We start from the raw sequence: 24,859 nt of genomic DNA on the forward strand, positions 1-24,859 counted from the left end.
TGTTTTTTTCAGCAGGCACATTCTCTCCTAAAAACAAAAATTGCATGCGTATATCTCTAGTTTGGAATACCATAGGCTTGCATGCATGCTCTCATGGGTCACTCAAGTTTTTTGGACCCTATTGCACTCCGTTTTCGTGCTGCTTTTAGTATATGGCCCATATTACAGAAGTCTACCATCTTTGAGTATTTGAGGCTCCTTTGTAAGTGCTTTATATTTTTTTCCTTGAAGAGCTATATAATAAAGGGGTCCGGGAAAGATTGCATTTATGGAAGATAAAAGAAGGCCCACTTGTCTCACCAAATGCTGTAGAGAAACCTGATGTTTTACTCATGTTATCCTTAGTTCGTTTTTGTTAGACCTTGCATTCTTAAGGTGGTCCCAACCCCACCTTATTGCTTTTCACCTCCGCATTTTGCTGTATCTTTTTGTTGGCCTTAGGACTCTGATCACTTTATCGCTACTAATCAGTGCTGAAGTGCACGTGCTTCTTCCTTAATCATGTGTATAATTGGAGTATACCTGACTGACAGATTTAATTTACTTGAAAGCCCCTTGTAAAGTGGTATACCATATACCCAGGGACTGCTTGTGCTGCCCAAAGAAATAGCATTTCAAACCTGTCTCAAGCCTGCTACTGCAGTGCCTGTGCTGCAGTGTACTGCCACTTCGACTTGGCATTTAAAACTACTTGCCAAGCCTTAAACTCCAATTTTATTACATATCAGTAACCCCTAAGGTAGGCCCTAAGTAGTCCTAGGGGCATCATGCTATGTAAGTAAAAGGTAAGACATGTACTGTGGTAGTTTGTATGTCCTAGTAGTATCAAACAGTCTATTACATTTTTCACTACTGTGAGGTCTGCCCCTCTCATAGGTTAGCATTGGGTATTCCCTTATACTTTTTGGGGGGTAATTCCATATCAGAGAGGAGAAGCTTTATTTATTTATTGATAAATCCTATCTACTGGTGAGGTTGGATTTAATCTTACTATTGTATAAATGCCATTTTTAGAGAGTGAGCATTTCTCTGCACTTACTGCTCTATTTGCATGAAAACCTGTCTCCAATTGACCTCTGGATTGGGCTGCGAGACAGCTACATATGTGCATTCCCTGTAGACAGCCACAACACAGGTCACTCAACTGCAACTGCATTCATCTGCATTCTGATTGGCCTGGGGGAGAGCTCCGCTCCCCTTACCGCAAATATGTTCAAGAACGATAATTTATGTCAGTAAGTACAGTATACCTACATCTTATAATCATGTGTGTTTAAATATTTTGTCGTTAGATCGTTTAAATATTGAAAAGGATCTGTTTTTAATAGACATTTTACAAAAACAACTGGTACATTTGGGAATTCTGTAAAGGAAAAACCCAACTGCCGTGACATTGCCAACCACAATGCCGTGACTCGGAATCGAATCGAGGTTGCTGCGGTCACAACGCAGAGTACTAACCACTATACGATCACGGCGAGCTACTTGGGCTCAATAACGTACAGTGACATGATGAAATTATAATTCGGAACACTCAGGGCTACTCCTGTGATAGGCTGAATATGTTCATTGCTTCCTCATTCCTTATACAAAGGCTTTATTTCCTCAGTGGTTGATAGGCTGAAACCGTTTCCTGGCCACCTGCATGTGAACTGGAAGGAGTCAAAGATCACACATACACTGGTGGGCCTGTGATGGGACACCAATGCAGAGAAACACACCTGGCACAGATATCCTATTCTGTTTATTAGACCTGCATCTCCCCTGTACCTCCTCAAGCCATCTGTATGTGAAGCAAGAAAGAGTTAAGGAACGGTCCATCTACACTTTTATTGGGAGGATGCTGCCGTGAGCTCCTCCCAGCTAATCACACAAACAGCAGTAAAGCAAGATAACTACACAGTTAGGGGGGACTGCATGGTTAGGTTTTTGAGGAATTATTGAAACTGACCTCAGTGACCCATAATCAGAGCTGTGGCTAATGACTGCATGCCTAATTATGATGAAGCAAGCACCATGACTCGTAGGGGCCCCACAACACACTTTTCTTAGCTCATTGAATTCAAGTATAAACTTCTGCCATGTGTGAGTGGTAAAGGCTTGTTAATTTTGTTGCTTTTCAAATTCACTTCTGACAACAAGACGAAGGAACATTGGGGCATCAGACGCTTTGGAAAGTAGCCACCAACCGCAGAGAAAGAGAGAAAGAGGGAAAAGACAGTATGAGGTGTGGAGAAAACAGTAGCAGGTACAAGGAGCTCAAATGAGATTAATGGCGCCTAAATAGAGCACGTAGAGGAACAGTTACAAATCTAAGAAAAGGGAAAGAAAAGACTAGGAAAAAACACAGAAAGAGCTTGTAGATGAAATTCTCTTCCAGGAACAGCAGGTTAAGAGAAATTACACAGGGAGCAGTTAAGCTTGTAACACCGGGGAGAATAGAAAAGAAAATGCAGTTTTATGAAGTGTGTTTTCCTAAACCAGCTAGCACTTTTATTTTATTTCTCTATTGCCTTCTTTTATTGGTAAAGTAAGTTTCAAGTGCATGCACAGGTATGACCGAGAGAGCCAGGGTATAATAATTTGAAGCGTTTGCACCAGCGCTAATGAAGGACGAGAGTTATAGCAAAGATATGAAAGGGGGAGCGATAATAAGTATGTGATATGGCAATAGTGACACCAAAATAAGCTACCTATTTATAAAACTGACATGGAAGAAATACTAAAGGTTAACTTCTGAAATTGTAGCAAATGTTAAAAAAAATCTCCTTGTCGGCAGGATTCGAACCTGCGCGGGGAGACCCCAATGGATTTCTAGTCCATCGCCTGAACCACTCGGCCACAACAACTGACTGTAAGACGTGTGCACATAATCTGTATGCAAGTTTTCAAGGTGTCCCACAGCAAATTCCTGATATTCTGCAATGCACTTTTTAAAAATATTGTTTTTTTCAGCAGGCACATTCTCTCCTAAAAACAAAAATTGCATGCGTATATCTCTAGTTTGGAATACCATAGGCTTGCATGCATACTCTCATGGGTCACTCAAGTTTTTTGGACCCTATTGCACTCTGTTTTCGTGCTGCTTTTAGTATATGGCCCATATTACAGAAGTCTACCATCTTTGAGTATTTGAGGCTCCTTTGTAAGTACTTTATATTTTTTTCCTTGAAGAGCTATATAATAAAGGGGTCCGGGAAAGATTGCATTTATGGAAGATAAAAGAAGGCCCACTTGTCTCACCAAATGCTGTAGAGAAACCTGATGTTTTACTCATGTTATCCTTAGTTCGTTTTTGTTAGACCTTGCATTCTTAAGGTGGTCCCAACCCCACCTTATTGCTTTTCACCTCCGCATTTTGCTGTATCTTTTTGTTGGCCTTAGGACTCTGATCACTTTATCGCTACTAATCAGTGCTGAAGTGCACTTGCTTCTTCCTTAATCATGTGTATAATTGGAGTATACCTGACTGACAGATTTAATTTACTTGAAAGCCCCTTGTAAAGTGGTATACCATATACCCAGGGACTGCTTGTGCTGCCCAAAGAAATAGCATTTCAAACCTGTCTCAAGCCTGCTACTGCAGTGCCTGTGCTGCAGTGTACTGCCACTTCGACTTGGCATTTAAAACTACTTGCCAAGCCTTAAACTCCAATTTTATTACATATCAGTAACCCCTAAGGTAGGCCCTAAGTAGTCCTAGGGGCATCATGCTATGTAAGTAAAAGGTAAGACATGTACTGTGGTAGTTTGTATGTCCTAGTAGTATCAAACAGTCTATTACATTTTTCACTACTGTGAGGTCTGCCCCTCTCATAGGTTAGCATTGGGTATTCCCTTATACTTTTTGGGGGGTAATTACATATCAGAGAGGAGAAGCCTTATTTATTTATTGATAAATCCTGTCTACTGGTGAGGTTGGATTTAATCTTACTATTGTATAAATGCCATTTTTAGAGAGTGAGCATTTCTCTGCACTTACTGCTCTATTTGCATGAAAACCTGTCTCCAATTGACCTCTGGATTGGGCTGCGAGACAGCTACATATGTGCATTCCCTGTAGACAGCCACAACACAGGTCACTCAACTGCAACTGCATTCATCTGCATTCTGATTGGCCTGGGGGAGAGCTCCGCTCCCCTTACCGCAAATATGTTCAAGAACGATAATTTATGTCAGTAAGTACAGTATACCTACATCTTATAATCATGTGTGTTTAAATAATTTGTCGTTAGATCATTTAAATATTGAAAAGGATCTATTTTTAATAGACATTTTACAAAAACAACTGGTACATTTGGGAATTCTGTAAAGGAAAAACCCAACTGTAGTGAAATTGCCAACCACAATGCCGTGACTCGGATTCGAACCGAGGTTGCTGCGGCCACAACGCAGAGTACTAACCACTATACGATCATGGCGAGCTACTTGGGCTAAATAACGTACAGTGACATGAAGAAATTATAATTCGGAACACTCAGGGCTACTCCTGTGATAGGCTGAATGTGTTCATTGCTTCCTCATTCCTTATACAAAGGCTTTATCTCCTCAGTGGTTGATAGGCTGAAACCGTTTTCTGGCCGCCTGCTTGTGAACTGGCAGGAGTCAAAGATCACACATACACTGGTGGGCCTGTGATGGGACACCAATGCAGAGAAACACACCTGGCGCAGATATTCTATTCTGTTTATTAGACCTGCAACTCCCCTGTACCTCCTGAAGCCATCTGTATGTGAAGCAAGAAAGAGTTAAGGAACGGTCCATCTACACTTTTATTGGGAGGATGCTGCCGTGAGCTCCTCCCAGCTAATCACACATACAGCAGTAAAGCAAGATAACTACACAGTTAGGGGGGACTGCATGGTTAGGTTTTTGAGGAATTATTGAAACTGACCTCAGTGACCCATAATCAGAGCTGTGGCTAATGACTGCATGCCTAATTATGATGAAGCAAGCACCATGGCTCGTAGGGGCCCCACAACACACTTTTCTTAGCTCATTGAATTAAAGTATAAACTTCTGCCATGTGTGAGTGGTAAAGGCTTGTTAATTTTGTTGCTTTTCAAATTCACGTCTGACAACAAGACGAAGGAACATTGGGGCATCAGACGCTTTGGAAAGTAGCCACCAACCGCAGAGAAAGAGAGAAAGAGGGAAAAGGCAGTATGAGGTGTGGAGAAAACAGCAGCAGGTACAAGGAGCTCAAATGAGATTAATGGCGCCTAAATAGAGCACGTAAAGGAACAGTTACAAATCTAAGAAAAGGGAAAGAAAAGACTAGGAAAAAACACAGAAAGAGCTAGTAGATGAAATTCTCTTCCAGGAACAGCAGGTTAAGAGAAATTACACAGGGAGCAGTTAAGCTTGTAACACCGGGGAGAATAGAAAAGAAAATGCAGTTTTATGAATTGTGTTTGCCTAATCCAGCTAGCACTTTTATTTTATTTCTCTATTTGCTTCTTTTATTGGTAAAGTAAGTTTCAAGTGCATGCACAGGTATGACCGAGAGAGCCAGGGTATAATAATTTGAAGCGTTTGCACCAGCGCTAATGAAGGACGAGAGTTATAGAAAAGATATGAAAGGGGGAGCGATAATAAATATGTGATATGGCAATAGTGACACCAAAATAAGCCACCTATTTATAAAACTGACATGGAAGAAATACTAAAGGTTAACTTCTGAAATTGTAGCCGATGTTAAAAAGCTTCTCGTTGTCGGCAGGATTCGAACCTGCGCGGGGAGACCCCAATGGATTTCTAGTCCATCGCCTTAACCACTCGGCCACAACAACTGACTGTAAGGCATGTGCACATAATCTGTATGCAAGTTTTCAAGGTGTTCCACAGCAAATTCCTGATATTCTGCAATGCACTTTTTAAAAATAATGTTTTTTTCAGCAGGCACATTCTCTCCTAAAAACAAAAATTGCATGGGTATATCTCTAGTTTGGAATACCATAGGCTTGCATACATACTCTCATGGGTCACTCAAGTTTTTTGGACCCTATTGCACTCTGTTTTCGTGCTGCTTTTAGTATATGGCCCATATTACAGAAGTCTACCAACTTTGAGTATTTGAGGCTCCTTTGTAAGTGCTTTATATTTTTTCCTTGAAGAGCTATATAATAAAGGGGTCCGGGAAAGATTGCATTTATGGAAGATAAAAGAAGGCCCACTTGTCTCACCAAATGCTGTAGAGAAACCTGACGTTTTACTCATGTTATCCTTAGTTCGTTTTCGTTAGACCTTGCATTCTTAAGGTGGTCCCAACCCCACCTTATTGCTTTTCACCTCCGCATTTTGCTGTATCTTTTTGTTGGCCTTAGGACTCTGATCACTTTATCGCTACTAATCAGTGCTGAAGTGCACGTGCTTCTTCCCTAATCATGTGTATAATTGGAGTATACCTGACTGACAGATTTAATTTACTTGAAAGCCTCTTGTAAAGTGGTATACCATATACCCAGGGACTGAATGTGCCACCCAAAGAAATAGCATTTCAAACCTGTCTCAAGCCTGCTACTTCAGTGCCTGTGCTGCAGTGTACTGCCACTTCGACTTGGCATTTAAAACTACTTGCCAAGCCTTAAACTCCAATTTTATTACATATCAGTAACCCCTAAGGTAGGCCCTAGGTAGTCCTAGGGGCATCATGCTATGTAAGTAAAAGGTAAGACATGTACTGTGGTAGTTTGTATGTCCTAGTAGTATCAAACAGTCTATTACATTTTTCACTACTGTGAGGTCTGCCCCTCTCATAGGTTAGCATTGGGTATTCCCTTATACTTTTTGGGGGGTAATTCCATATCAGAGAGGAGAAGCTTTATTTATTTATTGATAAATTCTATCTACTGGTGAGGTTGGATTTAATCTTACTATTGTATAAATGCCATTTTTAGAGAGTGAGCATTTCTCTGCACTTACTGCTCTATTTGCATGAAAACCTGTCTTCAATTGACGTCTGGATTGGGCTGCGAGACAGCTACATATGTGCATTCCCTGTAGACAGCCACAACACAGGTCACTCAACTGCAACTGCATTCATCTGCATTCTGATTGGCCTGGGGGAGAGCTCCGCTCCCCTTACCGCAAATATGTTCAAGAACGATAATTTATGTCAGTAAGTACAGTATACCTACATCTTATAATCATGTGTGTTTAAATAATTTGTCATTAGATCATTTAAATATTGAAAAGGATCTGTTTTTAATAGACATTTTACAAAAACAACTGGTACATTTGGGAATTCTGTAAAGGAAAAACCCAACTGCCGTGACATTGCCAACCACAATGCCGCGACGCGGATTCGAACCAAGGTTGCTGCGGCCACAACGCAGAGTACTAACCACTATACGATCACGGCGAGCTACTTGGGCTCAATAACGTACAGTGACATGAAGAAATTATAATTCGGAACACTCAGGGCTACTCCTGTGATAGGCTGAATGTGTTCATTGCTTCCTCATTCCTTATACAAAGGCTTTATCTCCTCAGTGGTTGATAGGCTGAAACCGTTTCCTGGCCGCCTGCTTGTGAACTGGTAGGAGTCAAAGATCACACATACACTGGTGGGCCTGTGATGGGACACCAATGCAGAGAAACACACCTGGCGCAGATATTCTATTCTGTTTATTAGACCTGCATCTCCCCTGTACCTCCTCAAGCCATCTGTATGTGAAGCAAGAAAGAGTTAAGGAACGGTCCATCTACACTTTTATTGGGAGGATGCTGCCGTTAGCTCCTCCCAGCTAATCACACAAACAGCAGTAAAGCAAGATAACTACACAGTTAGGGGGGACTGCATGGTTAGGTTTTTGAGGAATTATTGAAACTGACCTCAGTGACCCATAATCAGATCTGTGGCTAATGACTGCATGCCTAATTATGATGAAGCAAGCACCATGGCTCGTAGGGGCCCCGCAACACACTTTTCTTAGCTCATTGAATTAAAGTATAAACTCCTGCCATGTGTGAGTGGTAAAGGCTTGTTAATTTTGTTGCTTTTCAAATTCACGTCTGACAACAAGACGAAGGAACATTGGGGCATCAGGCGCTTTGGAAAGTAGCCACCAACCGCAGAGAAAGAGAGAAAGAGGGAAAAGACAGTATGAGGTGTGGAGAAAACAGCAGCAGGTACAAGGAGCTCAAATGAGATTAATGGCGCCTAAATAGAGCACGTAAAGGAACAGTTACAAATCTAAGAAAAGGGAAAGAAAAGACTAGGAAAAAATACAGAAAGAGCTTGTAGATGAAATTCTCTTCCAGGAACAGCAGGTTAAGAGAAATTACACAGGGAGCAGTTAAGCTTGTAACACGGGGGAGAATAGAAAAGAAAATACCGTTTTATGAAGTGTGTTTGCCTAATCCAGCTAGCACTTTTATTTTATTTCTATTTTTGCTTCTTTTATTGGTAAAGTAAGTTTCATGTGCATGCACAGGTATGACCGAGAGAGCCCGGGTATAATAATTTGAAGCGTTTGCACCAGCGCTAATGAAGGACGAGAGTTATAGCAAAGATATGAAAGGGGGAGCGATAATAAATATGTGATATGGCAATAGTGACACCAAAATAAGCCACCTATTTATAAAACTGACATGGAAGAAATACTAAAGGTTTACTTCTGAAATTGTAGCCGATGTTAAAAAGATTCTCGTTGTCGGCAGGATTCGAACCTGCGCGGGGAGACCCCAATGGATTTCTAGTCCATCTCCTTAACCACTCGGCCACAACAACTGACTGTAAGGCAGGTGCACATAATCTGTATGCAAGTTTTCAAGGTGTCCCACAGCAAATTCCTAATATTCTGCAATGGACTTTTTAAAAAAAATGTTTTTTTCAGCAGGCACATTCTCTCCTAAAAACAAAAATTGCATGCGTATATCTCTAGTTTGGAATACCATAGGCTTGCATGCATACTCTCATGGGTCACTCAAGTTTTTTGGACCCTATTGCACTCTGTTTTCGTGCTGCTTTTAGTATATGGCCCATATTACAGAAGTCTACCATCTATGAGTATTTGAGGCTCCTTTGTAAGTGCTTTATATTTTTTTCCTTGAAGAGCTATATAATAAAGGGGTCCAGGAAAGATTGCATTTATGGAAGATAAAAGAAGTCCCACTTGTCTCACCAAATGCTGTAGTGAAACCTGATGTTTTACTCATGTTATCCTTAGTTCGTTTTTGTTAGACCTTGCATTCTTAAGGTGGTCCCAACCCCACCTTATTGCTTTTCACCTCCGCATTTTGCTGTATCTTTTTGTTGGCCTTAGGACTCTGATCACTTTATCGCTACTAATCAGTGCTGAAGTGCACGTGCTTCTTCCCTAATCATGTGTATAATTGGAGTATACCTGACTGACAGATTTAATTTACTTGAAAGCCCCTTGTAAAGTGGTATACCATATACCCAGGGACTGCTTGTGCCGCCCAAAGAAATAGCACTTCAAACCTGTCTCAAGCCTGCTACTGCAGTGCCTGTGCTGCAGTGTACTGCCACTTCGACTTGGCATTTAAAACTACTTGCCAAGCCTTAAACTCCAATTTTATTACATATCAGTAACCCCTAAGGTAGGCCCTAAGTAGTCCCAGGGGCATCATGCTATGTAAGTAAAAGGTAAGACATGTACTGTGGTAGTTTGTATGTCCTAGTAGTATCAAACAGTCTATTACATTTTTCACTACTGTGAGGTCTGCCCCTATCATAGGTTAGCGTTGGGTATTCCCTTATACTTTTTGGGGGGTAATTCCATATCAGAGAGGAGAAGCCTTATTTATTTATTGATAAATCCTATCTACTGGTGAGGTTGGATTTAATCTTACTATTGTATAAATGCCATTTTTAGAGAGTGAGCATTTCTCTGCACTTACTGCTCTATTTTCATGAAAACCTGTCTTCAATTGACGTTTGGATTGGGCTGCGAGACAGCTACATATGTGCATTCCCTGTAGACAGCCACAACACAGGTCACTCAACTGCAACTGCATTCATCTGCATTCTGATTGGCCTGGGGGAGAGCTCCGCTCCCCTTACCGCAAATATATTCAAGAACGATAATTTATGTCAGTAAGTACAGTATACCTACATCTTATAATCATGTGTGTTTAAATAATTTGTCGTTAGATCATTTAAATATTGAAAAGGATCTGTTTTTAATAGACATTTTACAAAAACAACAGGTACATTTGGGAATTCTGTAAAGGAAAAACCCAACTGCAGTAACATTGCCAACCACAATGCCGTGACTCGGTTTCGAACCGAGGTTGCTGCGGCCACAACGCAGAGTACTAATCACTATACGATCATGGCGAGCTACTTGGGCTCAATAATGTACAGTGACATGAAGAAATTATAATTCGGAACACTCAGGGCTACTCCTGTGATAGGCTGAATGTGTTCATTGCTTCCTCATTCCTTATACAAAGGCTTTATCTCCTCAGTGGTTGATAGGCTGAAACCGTTTCCTGGCCGCCTGCTTGTGAACTGGCAGGAGTCAAAGATCACACATACACTGGTGGGCCTGTGATGGGACACCAATGCAGAGAAACACACCTGGCGCAGATATTCTATTCTGTTTATTAGACCTGCATCTCCCCTGTACCTCCTCAAGCCATCTGTATGTGAAGCAAGAAAGAGTTAAGGAACGGTCCATCTACACTTTTATTGGGAGGATGCTGCCGTGAGCTCCTCCCAGCTAATCACACAAACAGCAGTAAAGCAAGATAACTACACAGTTAGGGGGGACTGCATGGTTAGGTTTTTGAGGAATTATTAAAACTGACCTCAGTGACCCATAATCAGAGCTGTGGTTAATGACTGCATGCCTAATTATGATGAAGCAAGCACCATGGCTCGTAGGGGCCCCACAACACACTTTTCTTAGCTCATTGAATTAAAGTATAAACTTCTGCCATGTGTGAGTGGTAAAGGCTTGTTAATTTTGTTGCTTTTCAAATTCACGTCTGACAACAAGACAAAGGAACATTGGGGCATCAGACGCTTTGGAAAGTAGCCACCAACCGCAGAGAAAGAGAGAAAGAGGGAAAAGGCAGTATGAGGTGTGGAGAAAACAGCAGCAGGTACAAGGAGCTCAAATGAGATTAATGGCGCCTAAATAGAGCACGTAAAGGAACAGTTACAAATCTAAGAAAAGGGAAAGAAAAGACTAGGAAAAAACACAGAAAGAGCTAGTAGATGAAATTCTCTTCCAGGAACAGCAGGTTAAGAGAAATTACACAGGGAGCAGTTAAGCTTGTAACACCGGGGAGAATAGAAAAGAAAATGCAGTTTTATGAAGTGTGTTTGCCTAATCCAACTAGCACTTTTATTTTATTTCTCTATTTGCTTCTTTTATTGGTAAAGTAAGTTTCAAGTGCATGCACATGTATGACCGAGAGAGCCAGGGTATAATAATTTGAAGCGTTTGCACCAGCGCTAGTGAAGGACGAGAGTTATAGCAAAGATATGAAAGGGGGAGCGATAATAAATATGTGATATGGCAATAGTGACACCAAAATAAGCCACCTATTTATAAAACTGACATGGAAGAAATACTAAAGGTTAACTTCTGCAATTGTAGCCGATGTTAAAAAGATTGTCGTTGTCGGCAGGATTCGAACCTGCGCGGGGAGACCCCAATGGATTTCTAGTCCATCGCCTTAACCACTCGGCCACAACAACGGACTGTAAGGCGAGTGCACATAATCTGTATGCAAGTTTTCAAGGTGTCCCACAGCAAATTCCTGATATTCTGCAATGCACTTTTTAAAAATAATGTTTTTTTCAGCAGGCACATTCTCTCCTAAAAACAAAAATTGCATGCGTATATCTCTAGTTTGGAATACCATAGGCTTGCATGCATACTCTCATGGGTCACTCAAGTTTTTTGGACCCTATTGCACTCTGTTTTCGTGCTGCTTTTAGTATATGGCCCATATTACAGAAGTCTGCCATCTTTGAGTATTTGAGGCTCCTTTGTAAGTGCTTTATATTTTTTCCTTGAAGAGCTATATAATAAAGGGGTCTGGGAAAGATTGCATTTATGGAAGATAAAAGAAGGCCCACTTGTCTCACCAAATGCTGTAGAGAAACCTGAATTTTACTCATGTTATCCTTAGTTCATTTTCGTTAGACCTTGCATTCTTAAGGTGGTCCCAACCCCACCTTATTGCTTTTCACCTCCGCATTTTGCTGTATCTTTTTGTTGGCCTTAGGACTCTGATCACTTTATCGCTACTAATCAGTGCTGAAGTGCATGTGCTTCTTCCCTAATCATGTGTATAATTGGAGTATACCTGACTGACAGATTTAATTTACTTGAAAGCCCCTTGTAAAGTGGTATACCATATACCCAGGGACTGATTGTGCCACCCAAAAAAATAGCATTTCAAACCTGTCTCAAGCCTGCTACTGCAGTGCCTGTGCTGCAGTGTACTGCCACTTCAACTTGGCATTTAAAACTACTTGCCAAGCCTTAAACTCCAATTTTATTACATATCAGTAACCCCTAAAGTAGGCCCTAGGTAGTCCTAGGGGCATCATGCTATGTAAGTAAAAGGTAAGACATGTACTGTGGTAGTTTGTATGTCCTAGTAGTATCAAACAGTCTATTACATTTTTCACTACTGTGAGGTCTGCCCCTCTCATAGGTTAGCATTGGGTATTTCCTTATACTTTTTGGGGGGTAATTCCATATCAGAGAGGAGAAGCTTTATTTATTTATTGATAAATCCTATCTACTGGTGAGGTTGGATTTAATCTTACTATTGTATAAATGCCATTTTTAGAGAGTGAGCATTTCTCTGCACTTACTGCTCTATTTGCATGAAAACCTGTCTTCAATTGACGTCTGGATTGGGCTGCGAGACAGCTACATATGTGCATTCCCTGTAGACAGCCACAACACAGGTCACTCAACTGCAACTGCATTCATCTGCATTCTGATTGGCCTGGGGGAGAGCTCCGCTCCCCTTACCGCAAATATGTTCAAGAACGATAATTTATGTCAGTAAGTACAGTATACCTACATCTTATAATCATGTGTGTTTAAATAGTTTGTCGTTAGATCGTTTAAATATTGAAAAGGATCTGTTTTTAATAGACATTTTACAAAAACAACTGGTACATTTTGGAATTCTGTAAAGGAAATAGCCAACTGCCGTGGCATTGCCAACCACAATGCCATAAGTCGGATTCGAACCAAGGTTGCTGCGGCCACAACGCAGAGTACTAACCACTATACGATCACGGCGAGCTACTTTTGCATAATAACGTACAGTGACATCAAGAAATTATAATTCGGAACACTCAGGGCTACTCCTGTGATAGGCTGAATAAGTTCATTGCTTCCTCATTCCTTATACAAAGGCTTTATCTCCTCAGTGGTTGATAGGCTGAAACCGTTTCCTGGCCGCCTGCTTGTGAACTGGCAGGAGTCAAAGATCACACATACACTGGTGGGCCTGTGATGGGACACCAATGCAGAGAAACACACCTGGCGCAGATATTCTATTCAGTTTATCAGACCTGCATCTCCCCTGTACCTCCTCAAGCCATCTGTATGTGAAGCAAGAAAGAGTTAAGGAACGGTCCATCTACACTTTTATTGGGAGGATGCTGCCGTGAGCTCCTCCCAGCTAATCACACAAACAGCAGTAAAGCAAGATAACTACACAGTTAGGGGGGATTGCATGGTTAGGTTTTTGAGGAATTATTGAAATTGACCTCAGTGACCCATAATCAGAGCTGTGGCTAATGACTGCATGCCTAATTATGATGAAGCAAGCACCATGGCTCGTAGGGGCCCCACAACACACTTTTCTTAGCTCATTGAATTAAAGTATAAACTTCTGCCATGTGTGAGTGGTAAAGGCTTGTTAATTTTGTTGCTTTTCAAATTCACGTCTGACAACAAGATGAAGGAACATTGGGGCATCAGACGCTTTGGAAAGTAGCCACCAACCGCAGAGAAAGAGAGAAAGAGGGAAAAGACAGTATGAGGTGTGGAGAAAACAGCAGCAGGTACTAGGAGCTCAAATGAGATTAATGGCGCCTAAATAGAGCACGTAAAGGAACAGTTACAAATCTAAGAAAAGGGAAAGAAAAGACTAGAAAAAAACACAGAAAGAGCCTGTAGATGAAATTCTCTTCCAGGGACAGCAGGTTAAGAGAAATTACACAGGGAGCAGTTAAGCTTGTAACACGGGGGAGAATAAAAAAGAAAATGCAGTTTTATGAAGTGTGTTTGCCTAATCCAGCTAGCACTTTTATTTTATTTCTCTATTTGCTTCTTTTATTGGTAAAGTAAGTTTCAAGTGCATGCACAGGTATGACTGAGAGAGCCAGGGTATAATAATTTGAAGCGTTTGCACCAGTGCTAATGAAGGACGAGAGTTATAGCAAAGATATGAAAGGGGGAGCGATAATAAATATGTGATATGGCAATAGTGACACCAAAATAAGCCACCTATTTATAAAACTGACATGGAAGAAATACTATAGGTTAACTTCTGAAATTGTAGCCGATGTTAAAAAGATTGTCGTTGTCGGCAGGATTTGAACCTGCGCGGGGAGACCCCAATGGATTTCTAGTCCATCGCCTTAACCACTCGGCCACAACAACTGACTGCAAGGCATGTGCACATAAACTGTATGCAAGTTTTCAAGGTGTCCCACAGCAAATTCCTGATATTCTGCAATGCACTTTTTAAAAATAATGTTTTTTTCAGCAGGCACATTCTCTCCTAAAAACAAAAATTGCATGCGTATATCTCTAGTTTGGAATACCATAGGCTTGCATGCATACTCTCATGGGTCACTCAAGTTTTTTGGACCCTATTGCACTCTGTTTTCGTGCTGCTTTTAGTATATGGCCCATATTACAGAAGTCTACCATCTTTGAGTATTTGAGGCTCCTTTGTAAGTGCTTTATATTTTTTCCTTGAAGAGCTATATAATAAAGGGGTCCGGGAAAGATTGCATTTATGGAAGATAAAAGAAGGCCCACTTGTCTCACCAAATGCTGTAGAGAAACCTGATGTTTTACTCATGTTATCCTTAGTTGGTTTTTGTTAGACCTTGCATTCTTAAGGTGGTCCCAACCCCACCTTATTGCTTTTCACCTCCGCATTTTGCTGTATCTTTTTGTTGGCCTTAGGACTCTGATCACTTTATCGCTACTAATCAGTGCTGAAGTGCACGTGCTTCTTCCCTAATCATGTGTATAATTGGAGTATACCTGACTGACAGATTTAATTTACTTGAAAGCCCCTTGTAAAGTGGTATACCATATACCCAGGGACTGCTTGTACTGCCCAAAGAAATAGCATTTCAAACCTGTCTCAAGCCTGCTACTGCAGTGCCTGTGCTGCAGTGTACTGCCACTTCGACTTGGCATTTAAAACTACTTGCCAAGCCTTAAACTCCAATTTTATTACACATCAGTAACCCCTAAGGTAGGCCCTAAGTAGTCCTAGGGGCATCATGCTATGTAAGTAAAAGGTAAGACATGTACTGTGGAAGTTTGTATGTCCTAGTAGTATCAAACAGTCTATTACATTTTTCACTACTGTGAGGTCTGCCCCTCTCATAGGTTAGCATTGGGTATTCCCTTATACTTTTTGGGGGGTAATTCCATATCAGAGAGGAGAAGCTTTATTTTTTTATTGATAAATCCTATCTACTGGTGAGGTTGGATTTAATCTTACTATTGTATAAATGCCATTTTTAGAGAGTGAGCATTTCTCTGCACTTACTGCTCTATTTGCATGAAAACCTGTCTTCAATTGACGTCTGGATTGGGCTGCGAGACAGCTACATATGTGCATTCCCTGTAGACAGCCACAACACAGGTCACTCAACTGCAACTGCATTCATCTGCATTCTGATTGGCCTGGGGGAGAGCTCCGCTCCCCTTACCGCAAATATGTTCAAGAACGATAATTTATGTCAGTAAGTACAGTATACCTACATCTTATAATCATGTGTGTTTAAATAATTTGTCGTTAGATCGTTTTAAATATTGAAAAGGATCTGTTTTTAATAGACATTTTACAAAAACAACTGGTACATTTGTGAATTTTGTAAAGGAAAAACCCAACTGCCGTGACATTGCCAACCACAATGGCGTGACTCGGATTCGAAACGAGGTTGCTGCGGCCACAACGCAGAGTACTAACCACTATACGATCACGGCGAGCTACTTGGGCTCAATAACGTACAGTGACATGAAGAAATTATAATTCGGAACACTCAGGGCTACTCCTGTGATAGGCTGAATGTGTTCATTGCTTCCTCATTCCTTATACAAAGGCTTTATCTCCTCAGTGGTTGATAGGCTGAAACCGTTTCCTGGCCGCCTGCTTGTGAACTGGCAGGAGTCAAAGATCACACATACACTGGTGGGCCTGTGATGGGACACCAATGCAGAGAAACACACCTGGCGCAGATATTCTATTCTGTTTATTAGACCTGCATCTCCCCTGTACCTCCTCAAGCCATCTGTATGTGAAGCAAGAAAGAGTTAAGGAACGGTCCATCTACACTTTTATTGGGAGGATGCTGCCGTGAGCTCCTCCCAGCTAATCACACAAACAGCAGTAAAGCAAGATAACTACACAGTTAGGGGGGACTGCATGGTTAGGTTTTTGAGGAATTATTGAAACTGACCTCAGTGACCCATAATCAGAGCTGTGGTTAATGACTGCATGCCTAATTATGATGAAGCAAGCACCATGGCTCGGAGGGGCCCCACAACACACTTTTCTGAGCTCATTGAATTAAAGTATAAACTTCTGCCATGTGTGAGTGGTAAAGGCTTGTTAATTTTGTTGCTTTTCAAATTCACGTCTGACAACAAGACGAAGGAACATTGGGGCATCAGACGCTTTGGAAAGTAGCCACTAACCGCAGAGAAAGAGAGAAAGAGGGAAAAGACAGTATGAGGTGTGGAGAAAACAGCAGCAGGTACAAGGAGATCAAATGAAATTAATGGCGCCTAAATAGAGCACGTAAAGGAACAGTTACAAATCTAAGAAAAGGGAAAGAAAAGACTAGGAAAAAACACAGAAAGAGCCTGTAGATGAAATTCTCTTCCAGGGACAGCAGGTTAAGAGAAATTACACAGGCAGCAGTTAAGCTTGTAACACGGGGGAGAATAGAAAAGAAAATGCAGTTTTATGAAGTGTGTTTTCCCAATCCAGCTAGCACTTTTATTGTATTTCTCTATTTGCTTCTTTTATTGGTGAAGTAAGTTTCAAGTGCATGCACAGGTATGACCGAGAGAGCCAGGGTATAATAATTTGAAGCGTTTGCACCAGCGCTAATGAAGGACGAGAGTTATAGCAAAGATATGAAAGGGGAGCGATAATAAATATGTGATATGGCAATAGTGACACCAAAATAGGCCACCTATTTATAAAACTGACATGGAAGAAAAACTAAAGGTTAACTTCTGAAATTGTAGCCGATGTTAAAAAGATTCTCGTTGTTGGCAGGATTCGAACCTGCGCGGGGAGACCCCAATGGATTTCTAGTCCATCGCCTTAACCACTCGGCCACAACAACTGACTGAAAGCCGTGTGCACATAATCTGTATGCAAGTTTTCAAGGTGTCCCTCAGCAAATTCCTGATATTCTGCAATGCACTTTTTAAAAATAATGTTTTTTTCAGCAGGCACATTCTCTCCTAAAAACAAAAATTGCATGCGTATATCTCTAGTTTGGAATACCATAGGCTTGCATGCATACTCTCATGGGTCACTCAAGTTTTTTGGACCCTATTGCACTCTGTTTTCGTGCTGCTTTTAGTATATGGCCCATATTACAGAAGTCTACCATCTTTGAGTATTTGAGGCTCCTTTGTAAGTGCTTTATATTTTTTCCTTGAAGAGCTATATAATAAAGGGGTCCGGGAAAGATTGCATTTATGGAAGATAAAACAAGGCCCACTTGTCTCACCAAATGCTGTAGAGAAACCTGATGTTTTACTCATGTTATCCTTAGTTCGTTTTTGTTAGACCTTGCATTCTTAAGGTGGTCCCAACCCCACCTTATTGCTTTTCACCTCCGCATTTTGCTGTATCTTTTTGTTGGCCTTAGGACTCTGATCACTTTATCGCTACTAATCAGTGCTGAAGTGCACGTGCTTCTTCCCTAATCATGTGTATAATTGGAGTATACCTGACTGACAGATTTAATTTACTTGAAAGCCCCTTGTAAAGTGGTATACCATATACCCAGGGACTGATTGTGCCGCCCAAAGAAATAGCATTTCAAACCTGTCTCAAGCCTGCCACTGCAGTGCCTGTGCTGCAGTGTACTGTCACTTCGACTTGGCATTTAAAACTACTTGCCAAGCCTTAAACTCCAATTTTATTACATATCAGTAACCCCTAAGGTAGGCCCTAGGTAGTCCTAGGGGCATCATGCTATGTAAGTAAAAGGTAAGACATGTACTGTGGTAGTTTGTATGTCCTAGTAGTATCAAACAGTCTATTACATTTTTCACTACTGTGAGGTCTGCCCCTCTCATAGGATAGCATTGGGTATTCCCTTATACTTTTTGGGGGGTAATTCCATATTAGAGAGGAGAAGCTTTATTTATTTATTGATAAATCCTATGTACTGGTGAGGTTGGATTTAATCTTACTATTGTATAAATGCCATTTTTAGAAAGTGAGCATTTCTCTGCACTTACTGCTCTATTTGCATGAAAACCCGTCTTCAATTGACGTCTGGATTGGGCTGCGAGACAGCTACATATGTGCATTCCCTGTAGACAGCCACAACACAGGTCACTCAACTGCAACTGCATTCATCTGCATTCTGATTGGCCTGGGATAGAGCTCCGCTCCCCTTACCGCAAATATGTTCAAGAACGATAATTTATGTCAGTAAGTACAGTATACCTACATCTTATAATGATGTGTGTTTAAATAATTTGTCGTTATATCGTTTAAATATTGAAAAGGATCTGTTTTTAATAGACATTTTACAAAAACAACTGGTACATTTGGGAATTCTGTAAAGGAAAATCCCAACTGCCGTGACATTGCCAACCACAATGCCGTACCTCGGATTCGAACCGAGGTTGCTGCGGCCACAACGCAGAGTACTAACCACTTTATGATCACAGCCAGCTACTTTTGCACAATAACGTACAGTGACATCAAGAAATTATAATTCGGAACACTCAGGGCTACTCCTGTGATAGTCTGAATGTGTTCATTGCTTCCTCATTCCTTATACAAAGGCTTTATCTCCTCAGTGGTTGATAGGCTGAAACCGTTTCCTGGCCGCCTGCTTGTGAACTGGCAGGAGTCAAAGATCACACATACACTGGTGGGCCTGTGATGGGACACCAATGCAGAGAAACACACCTGGCGCAGATATTCTATTCTGTTTATTAGACCTGCATCTCCCCTGTACCTCCTCAAGCCATCTGTATGTGAAGCAAGAAAGAGTTAAGGAACGGTCCATCTACACTTTTATTGGGAGGATGCTGCCGTGAGCTCCTCCCAGCTAATCACACAAACAGCAGTAAAGCAAGATAACTACACAGTTAGGGGGGACTGCATGGTTAGGTTTTTGAGGAATTATTGAAACTGACCTCAGTGACCCATAATCAGAGCTGTGGCTAATGACTGCATGCCTAATTATGATGAAGCAAGCACCATGACTCGTAGGGGCCCCACAACACACTTTTCTTAGCTCATTGAATTAAAGTATAAACTTCTGCCATGTGTGAGTGGTAAAGGCTTGTTAATTTTGTTGCTTTTCAAATTCACGTCTGACAACAAGACGAAGGAACATTGGGGCATCAGACGCTTTGGAAAGTAGCCACCAACCGCAGAGAAAGAGAGAAAGAGAGAAAGAGGGAAAAGACAGTATGAGGTGTGGAGAAAACAGCAGCAGGTACAAGGAGCTCAAATGAGATTAATGGCGCCTAAATAGAGCACGTAAAGGAACAGTTACAAATCTAAGAAAGGGGAAAGAAAAGACTAGGAAAAAACACAGAAAGAGCTTGTAGATGAAATTCTCTTCCAGGAACAGCAGGTTAAGAGAAATTACACAGGGAGCGGTTAAGCTTGTAACACGGGGGAGAATAGAAAAGAAAATGCAGTTTTATGAAGTGTGTTTGCCTAATCCAGCTAGCACTTTTATTTTATTTCTCTATTTGCTTCTTTTATTGGTAAAGTAAGTTTCAAGTGCATGCACAGGTATGACCGAGAGAGCCAGGGTATAATAATTTGAAGCATTTGCACCAGCGCTAATGAAGGACGAGAGTTATAGCAAAGATATGAAAGGTGGAGCGATAATAAATATGTGATATGGCAATAGTGACACCAAAATAAGCCACCTATTTATAAAACTGACATGGAAGAAATACTAAAGATTAACTTCTGAAATTGTAGCCGATGTTAAAAAGATTCTCGTTGTCGGCAGGATTCAAACCTGCGCGGGGAGACCCCAATGGATTTCTAGTCCATCGCCTTAACCACTCGGCCACAACAACTGACTGTAAGGCGTGTGCACATAATCTGTATGCAAGTTTTCAAAGTGTCCCACAGCAAATTCCTGATATTCTGCAATGCACTTTTTAAAAATAATGTTTTTTTCAGCAGGCACATTCTCTCCTAAAAACAAAAATTGCATGCGTATATCTCTAGTTTGGAATACCATAGGCTTGCATGCATACTCTCATGGGTCACTCAAGTTTTTTGGACCCTATTGCACTCTGTTTTCGTGCTGCTTTTAGTATATGGCCCATATTACAGAAGTCTACCATCTTTGAGTATTTGAGGCTCCTTTGTAAGTGCTTTATATTTTTTCCTTGAAGAGCTATATAATAAAGGGGTCCGGGAAAGAATGCATTTATGGAAGATAAAAGAAGGCCCACTTGTCTCACCAAATGCTGTAGAGAAACCTGATGTTTTACTCATGTTATCCTTAGTTCGTTTCTGTTAGACCTTGCATTCTTAAGGTGGTCCCAACCCCACCTTTTTGCTTTTCACCTCCGCATTTTGCTGTATATTTTTGTTGGCCTTAGGACTCTGATCACTTTATCGCTACTAATCAGTGCTGAAGTGCACGTGCTTCTTCCCTAATCATGTGTATAATTGTAGTATACCTGACTGACAGATTTAATTTACTTGAAAGCCCCTTGTAAAGTGGTATACCATATACCCAGGGACTGATTGTGCCACCCAAAGAAATAGCATTTCAAACCTGTCTCAAGCCTGCTACTGCAGTGCCTGTGCTGCAGTGTACTGCCTAAGCATGGGCGAATTTTGCGAATCTCGCGTTCGCGAATTTTGCGGATTTGCGAATTCGCAATCCGCAAAATCCGCGAATTCTCGCGAATTAGCGGATTTTTTTTTTTGTGTTCGCAAGTGTTTCTGCCAGTTCGCGAGGATTTGGTACTAGTTCGCACTTGCGAACTTACTTGTCGGCTCGCAACGGTCGCGACTATGTTGTTTCTACGTCTGGTTCATCATCACAGACTCCCAGCACCCTCTGTTTCACCACTGGCACCCTCTCTTTGACCCATGCCACCCTCTGTTACATCAATGCCACCCTCTGGTTCATCATCACTGTAGAAGATGGGGGGGAAAAGCAAGCCCACCTGCCCTGCTTGAACTGACATGAATTAATTTGGGGTTAGTTTATTAACAACACCTGCCCTGCCCCAACTGACAATAATGAATTAGGGGCTAATTAATGTGTCACTGAAAGAATTTGAAGTTCCAGCCTGGCACCTGCTTGTCTGCTCCTTTAGCTGTAAATCAGGACCTTTGTGGCATACAGTTAAGGTCAGAGCAGGGTCACACAATAGTTGCAAGCAGGCAACCGAATTCTGGAGGGTCCCCTCAGGAAGCACTACAGGGAATCGTTACAAATCATGAGGTTGACCTTTTGCACCTGCTCATTGCTTTTGCTTTTGCTAAAATCGTTTTTCGTTTTTTTCGCGCTATTCGCGGGGCGCGGCGACGTGCGAAACCGACCGCGGAAGCCGTCAATTCGTGCGAATGAGCTTTTTATTTTTTTTGCGGCTTGTTGTTTCGCGAATTTTTTTGCAGTATTCGCGAGCCGCTTGCAGCGCAACACGCGAATTTACCCCAAGGTGGAGTACGGGCGCGGCCATTTTGTTTACGTGACGTATTTCCGTTTCCGCCCGCTATGTATAATCTCGCGCAGTAAGCGCATTGCGAGTAGAGGTTCGCACGAGATCGCGAGGGAAATCTAGAGGTTTGCACGAGATCGCGAGGGAAATCTCGCGCAAACTTACTTTCGCGCTCGTGAACGGGCGCCGGCCATCTTGTTTTTCATTCATTTCCTGTGTCTGGGCATGGTGTTTAATCCTCTTGGTATCTTTGCCATCCTTTGCTTGTTTTCAGTTTTTTTTTACGATTTTGCTTCTTATCTATCCCTCTCTTTTCCTAGCTGTATATTTTTGTCTTTTCTGCTATTTTTCTTTACTTTTAAACTACTTTTTTAAACTCTTTTCTTTTCTTCTTCCCTATCCTATTCTTTCTTAATTTTCTACTTCTTCCTACCTTACCTGCCCAGACCATGGTCAAGCTAGATGCTGTGAAGCTGCCCAGGCACTTGAGGACCGCAGCAGCGGCGGGGAGTAGTACTGGACCCAGTGCCAGGACAGCATGCGGGAGATTGAGGGGGGAGCAGGTGACGCGACGGGAGATATTCAGCCCGGAGGAAGTAGGCGCGCTGGTCTACTTCGTCCAGCGCCGCCTGCCCAGGACCATCGCGGGAGGCGGCAGGATCGCGGCCGGCGGCTACAACATGCGGGAGCGCGGGAAGCGGTGGGAGAAGGTGTGCTGGGCCATATCCCACCTCTACGGGGTCCAGTGCATCTACAGCCAGGTCACCCATCGCTGGACGGACCTCCTGGACCGGGAGCGCGACCTGCTGGACCAGCTCGGCTTGGAGATCCCCGGGCTTGGTGAGTAGTAGTAGCCATTTCATCACTCACTACTATGATGTTTTCTCCTGCTCTGTGTTGTTGTATTGCAAATATTTGTTTTTTACATGGAGCAAGCCAATAATGCCGCTGATGATGATTACATTGTAGTTAAATTATATTTCAAAATCTTCTGTGCATTTCAGGTGCACTGCTCTCCTTCTCAGTGGCGTTGCTACTATGCTGATTTGTTTTCTATTTCGTGGTCTCATTGGCCTGAGTAACTATTATGTATGAGTGTACTTTACAGAACTGCGTAATGCTAGACACTAGGGGGCAGATTACATTTACAAGCCCCTTGCGCCACGTTTACGTTGCCTTGCGTGACGCTACAGCGGCGTAAACGTGCCGCATCCCTGCGAGTCATTTACAGCATGATGCATCTAGGGAGATGCGTCACGTTATAAAGCCATGGGCCTGCACCACAATGGGTGCGTTCCTAGTACGCAGGGTGGGCGGTCCGGCGGCTGTGCGCCTCGCAAAATTGCCTGCGTGAAATCTACAAGATTTAACGCAGGCACTTCTGCGACGCTGCTACGTCAATTCAATTCCTTATGCCTGCTTGAAGCAGGCGAAAGGACTGACACAGCATGTTAAGTATTGGGTGGCCCTGAGCATTACTGGAGTTGCATTGCGTTGGCGACGTGACTCCAGCGATGCGGCGCTCTTACGTGACGAGATGCGTCACGCAAGTGCCTACCCTTGCGCCAGGGCGCGCCGCATTGTAAATGAGGCGCATCTGCTGTGTCGCAAGGGTAGTTTTGCGTGACGCATTTGATCTGGCGCATCTCTGGAGATGCGCCAGAACGCGTAAGTAAGTATGCCCCTAAGGGGCAGAATTGCAATTACCGTCGCATCCCTGCAAAGTAGCAGGGATGCGCCATTAATTGTGCGGCCCGCTACCACCACCAAACATGGTGCGCCGTATTTGCAATGCGGCGCACCATGGGCCCAAAACGTCACCGAAGCTTTACTGCTGGAGTTGCGTCGCAACGATGGCGCAGCTCCAGCAATGCTCTGAGGTACCCTATCTCCCCAATGCTGGGTCAAGCCGTACGTCTGCTTCAAGCAGGTGCAGGGTTTGTGTGACGCATCATTGTCCTAAAGGTGACTGATTGAAATTTTGTAGATTTCCCTCAGCCACTTTTAGGATGTGTTCCAGCGCAGGAATGCCCTCCCTTGCGCCGGAACGCCCCCTGATGGCACAGGGCTTTATAACGGGATGCATCTCTCAAATGCGTCACGTTGTTATAATATTATACGCCGCACCATGGCGCCCTTTTTTGTTTAGCTGCTGCGTCACAAAAGTCACGCAAGAACGGAGCAAAAGAGCCGCAAGGGGCTTAAATCTGCCCCTTCCTTTGTACCCCTGACAATAAGAAAAATAGTGGCGGTGGATTGATAGTTTGACTATTTAAATGACTGGTAATGTAGCAGGCAACTGTTAGTGTTGTCACTGATCTGACTGAAATCACAATGGAGTTTGTCTGTCACTTTGCGTCTTGCCTGCGGACTGCTGCCTGCCAGTCCTAGGTGAACCTTTCAGTACTTTGTTTAGTGAGTTACGTGACTTTCGAAGTCACAGGTCCGCAAATAAATGAAAACTAACCCTAATCAATATAATTTCGCGGAAATATTTTGTTATTGTTCTTTTGAAATGTTTGATTTAGTTGACATTGACAAGCAACAATCATCCATGTTTTCTGTTCTTTCTTTCATGTTGTACGTCAGCTCCCCCCAGGGGCGAGAGGAGGACACAGGAGCAGCAGGCGGCGGATGCTGTTCAACAGGGCCAGGATCGGGCAGGCGAGGGCTCCTTTGCTGGCCCCAGTAAGTTTTCATTTTAGACTAGTACCTATTTTTCCTAGCGTTCCTCATTTGAA

At 42.4% G+C, this 24,859-nt stretch overlaps 6 non-coding genes across 6 annotated transcripts; all 6 read right to left on the minus strand.

Moving 5' to 3' along the window:
- Window positions 1-4,349: 4,349 nt before the first annotated feature.
- Window positions 4,350-4,421, minus strand: TRNAH-GUG (transfer RNA histidin (anticodon GUG)). The gene has a single exon. It is a non-coding gene; the product is annotated as a tRNA-His (tRNA).
- A 1,289-nt stretch (window positions 4,422-5,710) lies between these two features.
- TRNAS-AGA (transfer RNA serine (anticodon AGA)) lies at window positions 5,711-5,792 on the minus strand. Its single transcript has one exon. It is a non-coding gene; the product is annotated as a tRNA-Ser (tRNA).
- Window positions 5,793-11,595: 5,803 nt separating this feature from the next.
- Window positions 11,596-11,677, minus strand: TRNAS-AGA (transfer RNA serine (anticodon AGA)). The gene has a single exon. It is a non-coding gene; the product is annotated as a tRNA-Ser (tRNA).
- Window positions 11,678-14,536: 2,859 nt separating this feature from the next.
- TRNAS-AGA (transfer RNA serine (anticodon AGA)) lies at window positions 14,537-14,618 on the minus strand. The gene has a single exon. It is a non-coding gene; the product is annotated as a tRNA-Ser (tRNA).
- Window positions 14,619-17,478: 2,860 nt separating this feature from the next.
- Window positions 17,479-17,560, minus strand: TRNAS-AGA (transfer RNA serine (anticodon AGA)). The gene has a single exon. It is a non-coding gene; the product is annotated as a tRNA-Ser (tRNA).
- A 2,868-nt stretch (window positions 17,561-20,428) lies between these two features.
- On the minus strand, window positions 20,429-20,510 carry TRNAS-AGA (transfer RNA serine (anticodon AGA)). The gene has a single exon. It is a non-coding gene; the product is annotated as a tRNA-Ser (tRNA).
- Window positions 20,511-24,859: the final 4,349 nt, after the last annotated feature.

Source organism: Lissotriton vulgaris, chromosome 1_1, assembly GCF_964263255.1.
Source record: "Lissotriton vulgaris chromosome 1_1, aLisVul1.2, whole genome shotgun sequence".
NCBI classification, from domain to species: domain Eukaryota; kingdom Metazoa; phylum Chordata; class Amphibia; order Caudata; family Salamandridae; genus Lissotriton; species Lissotriton vulgaris.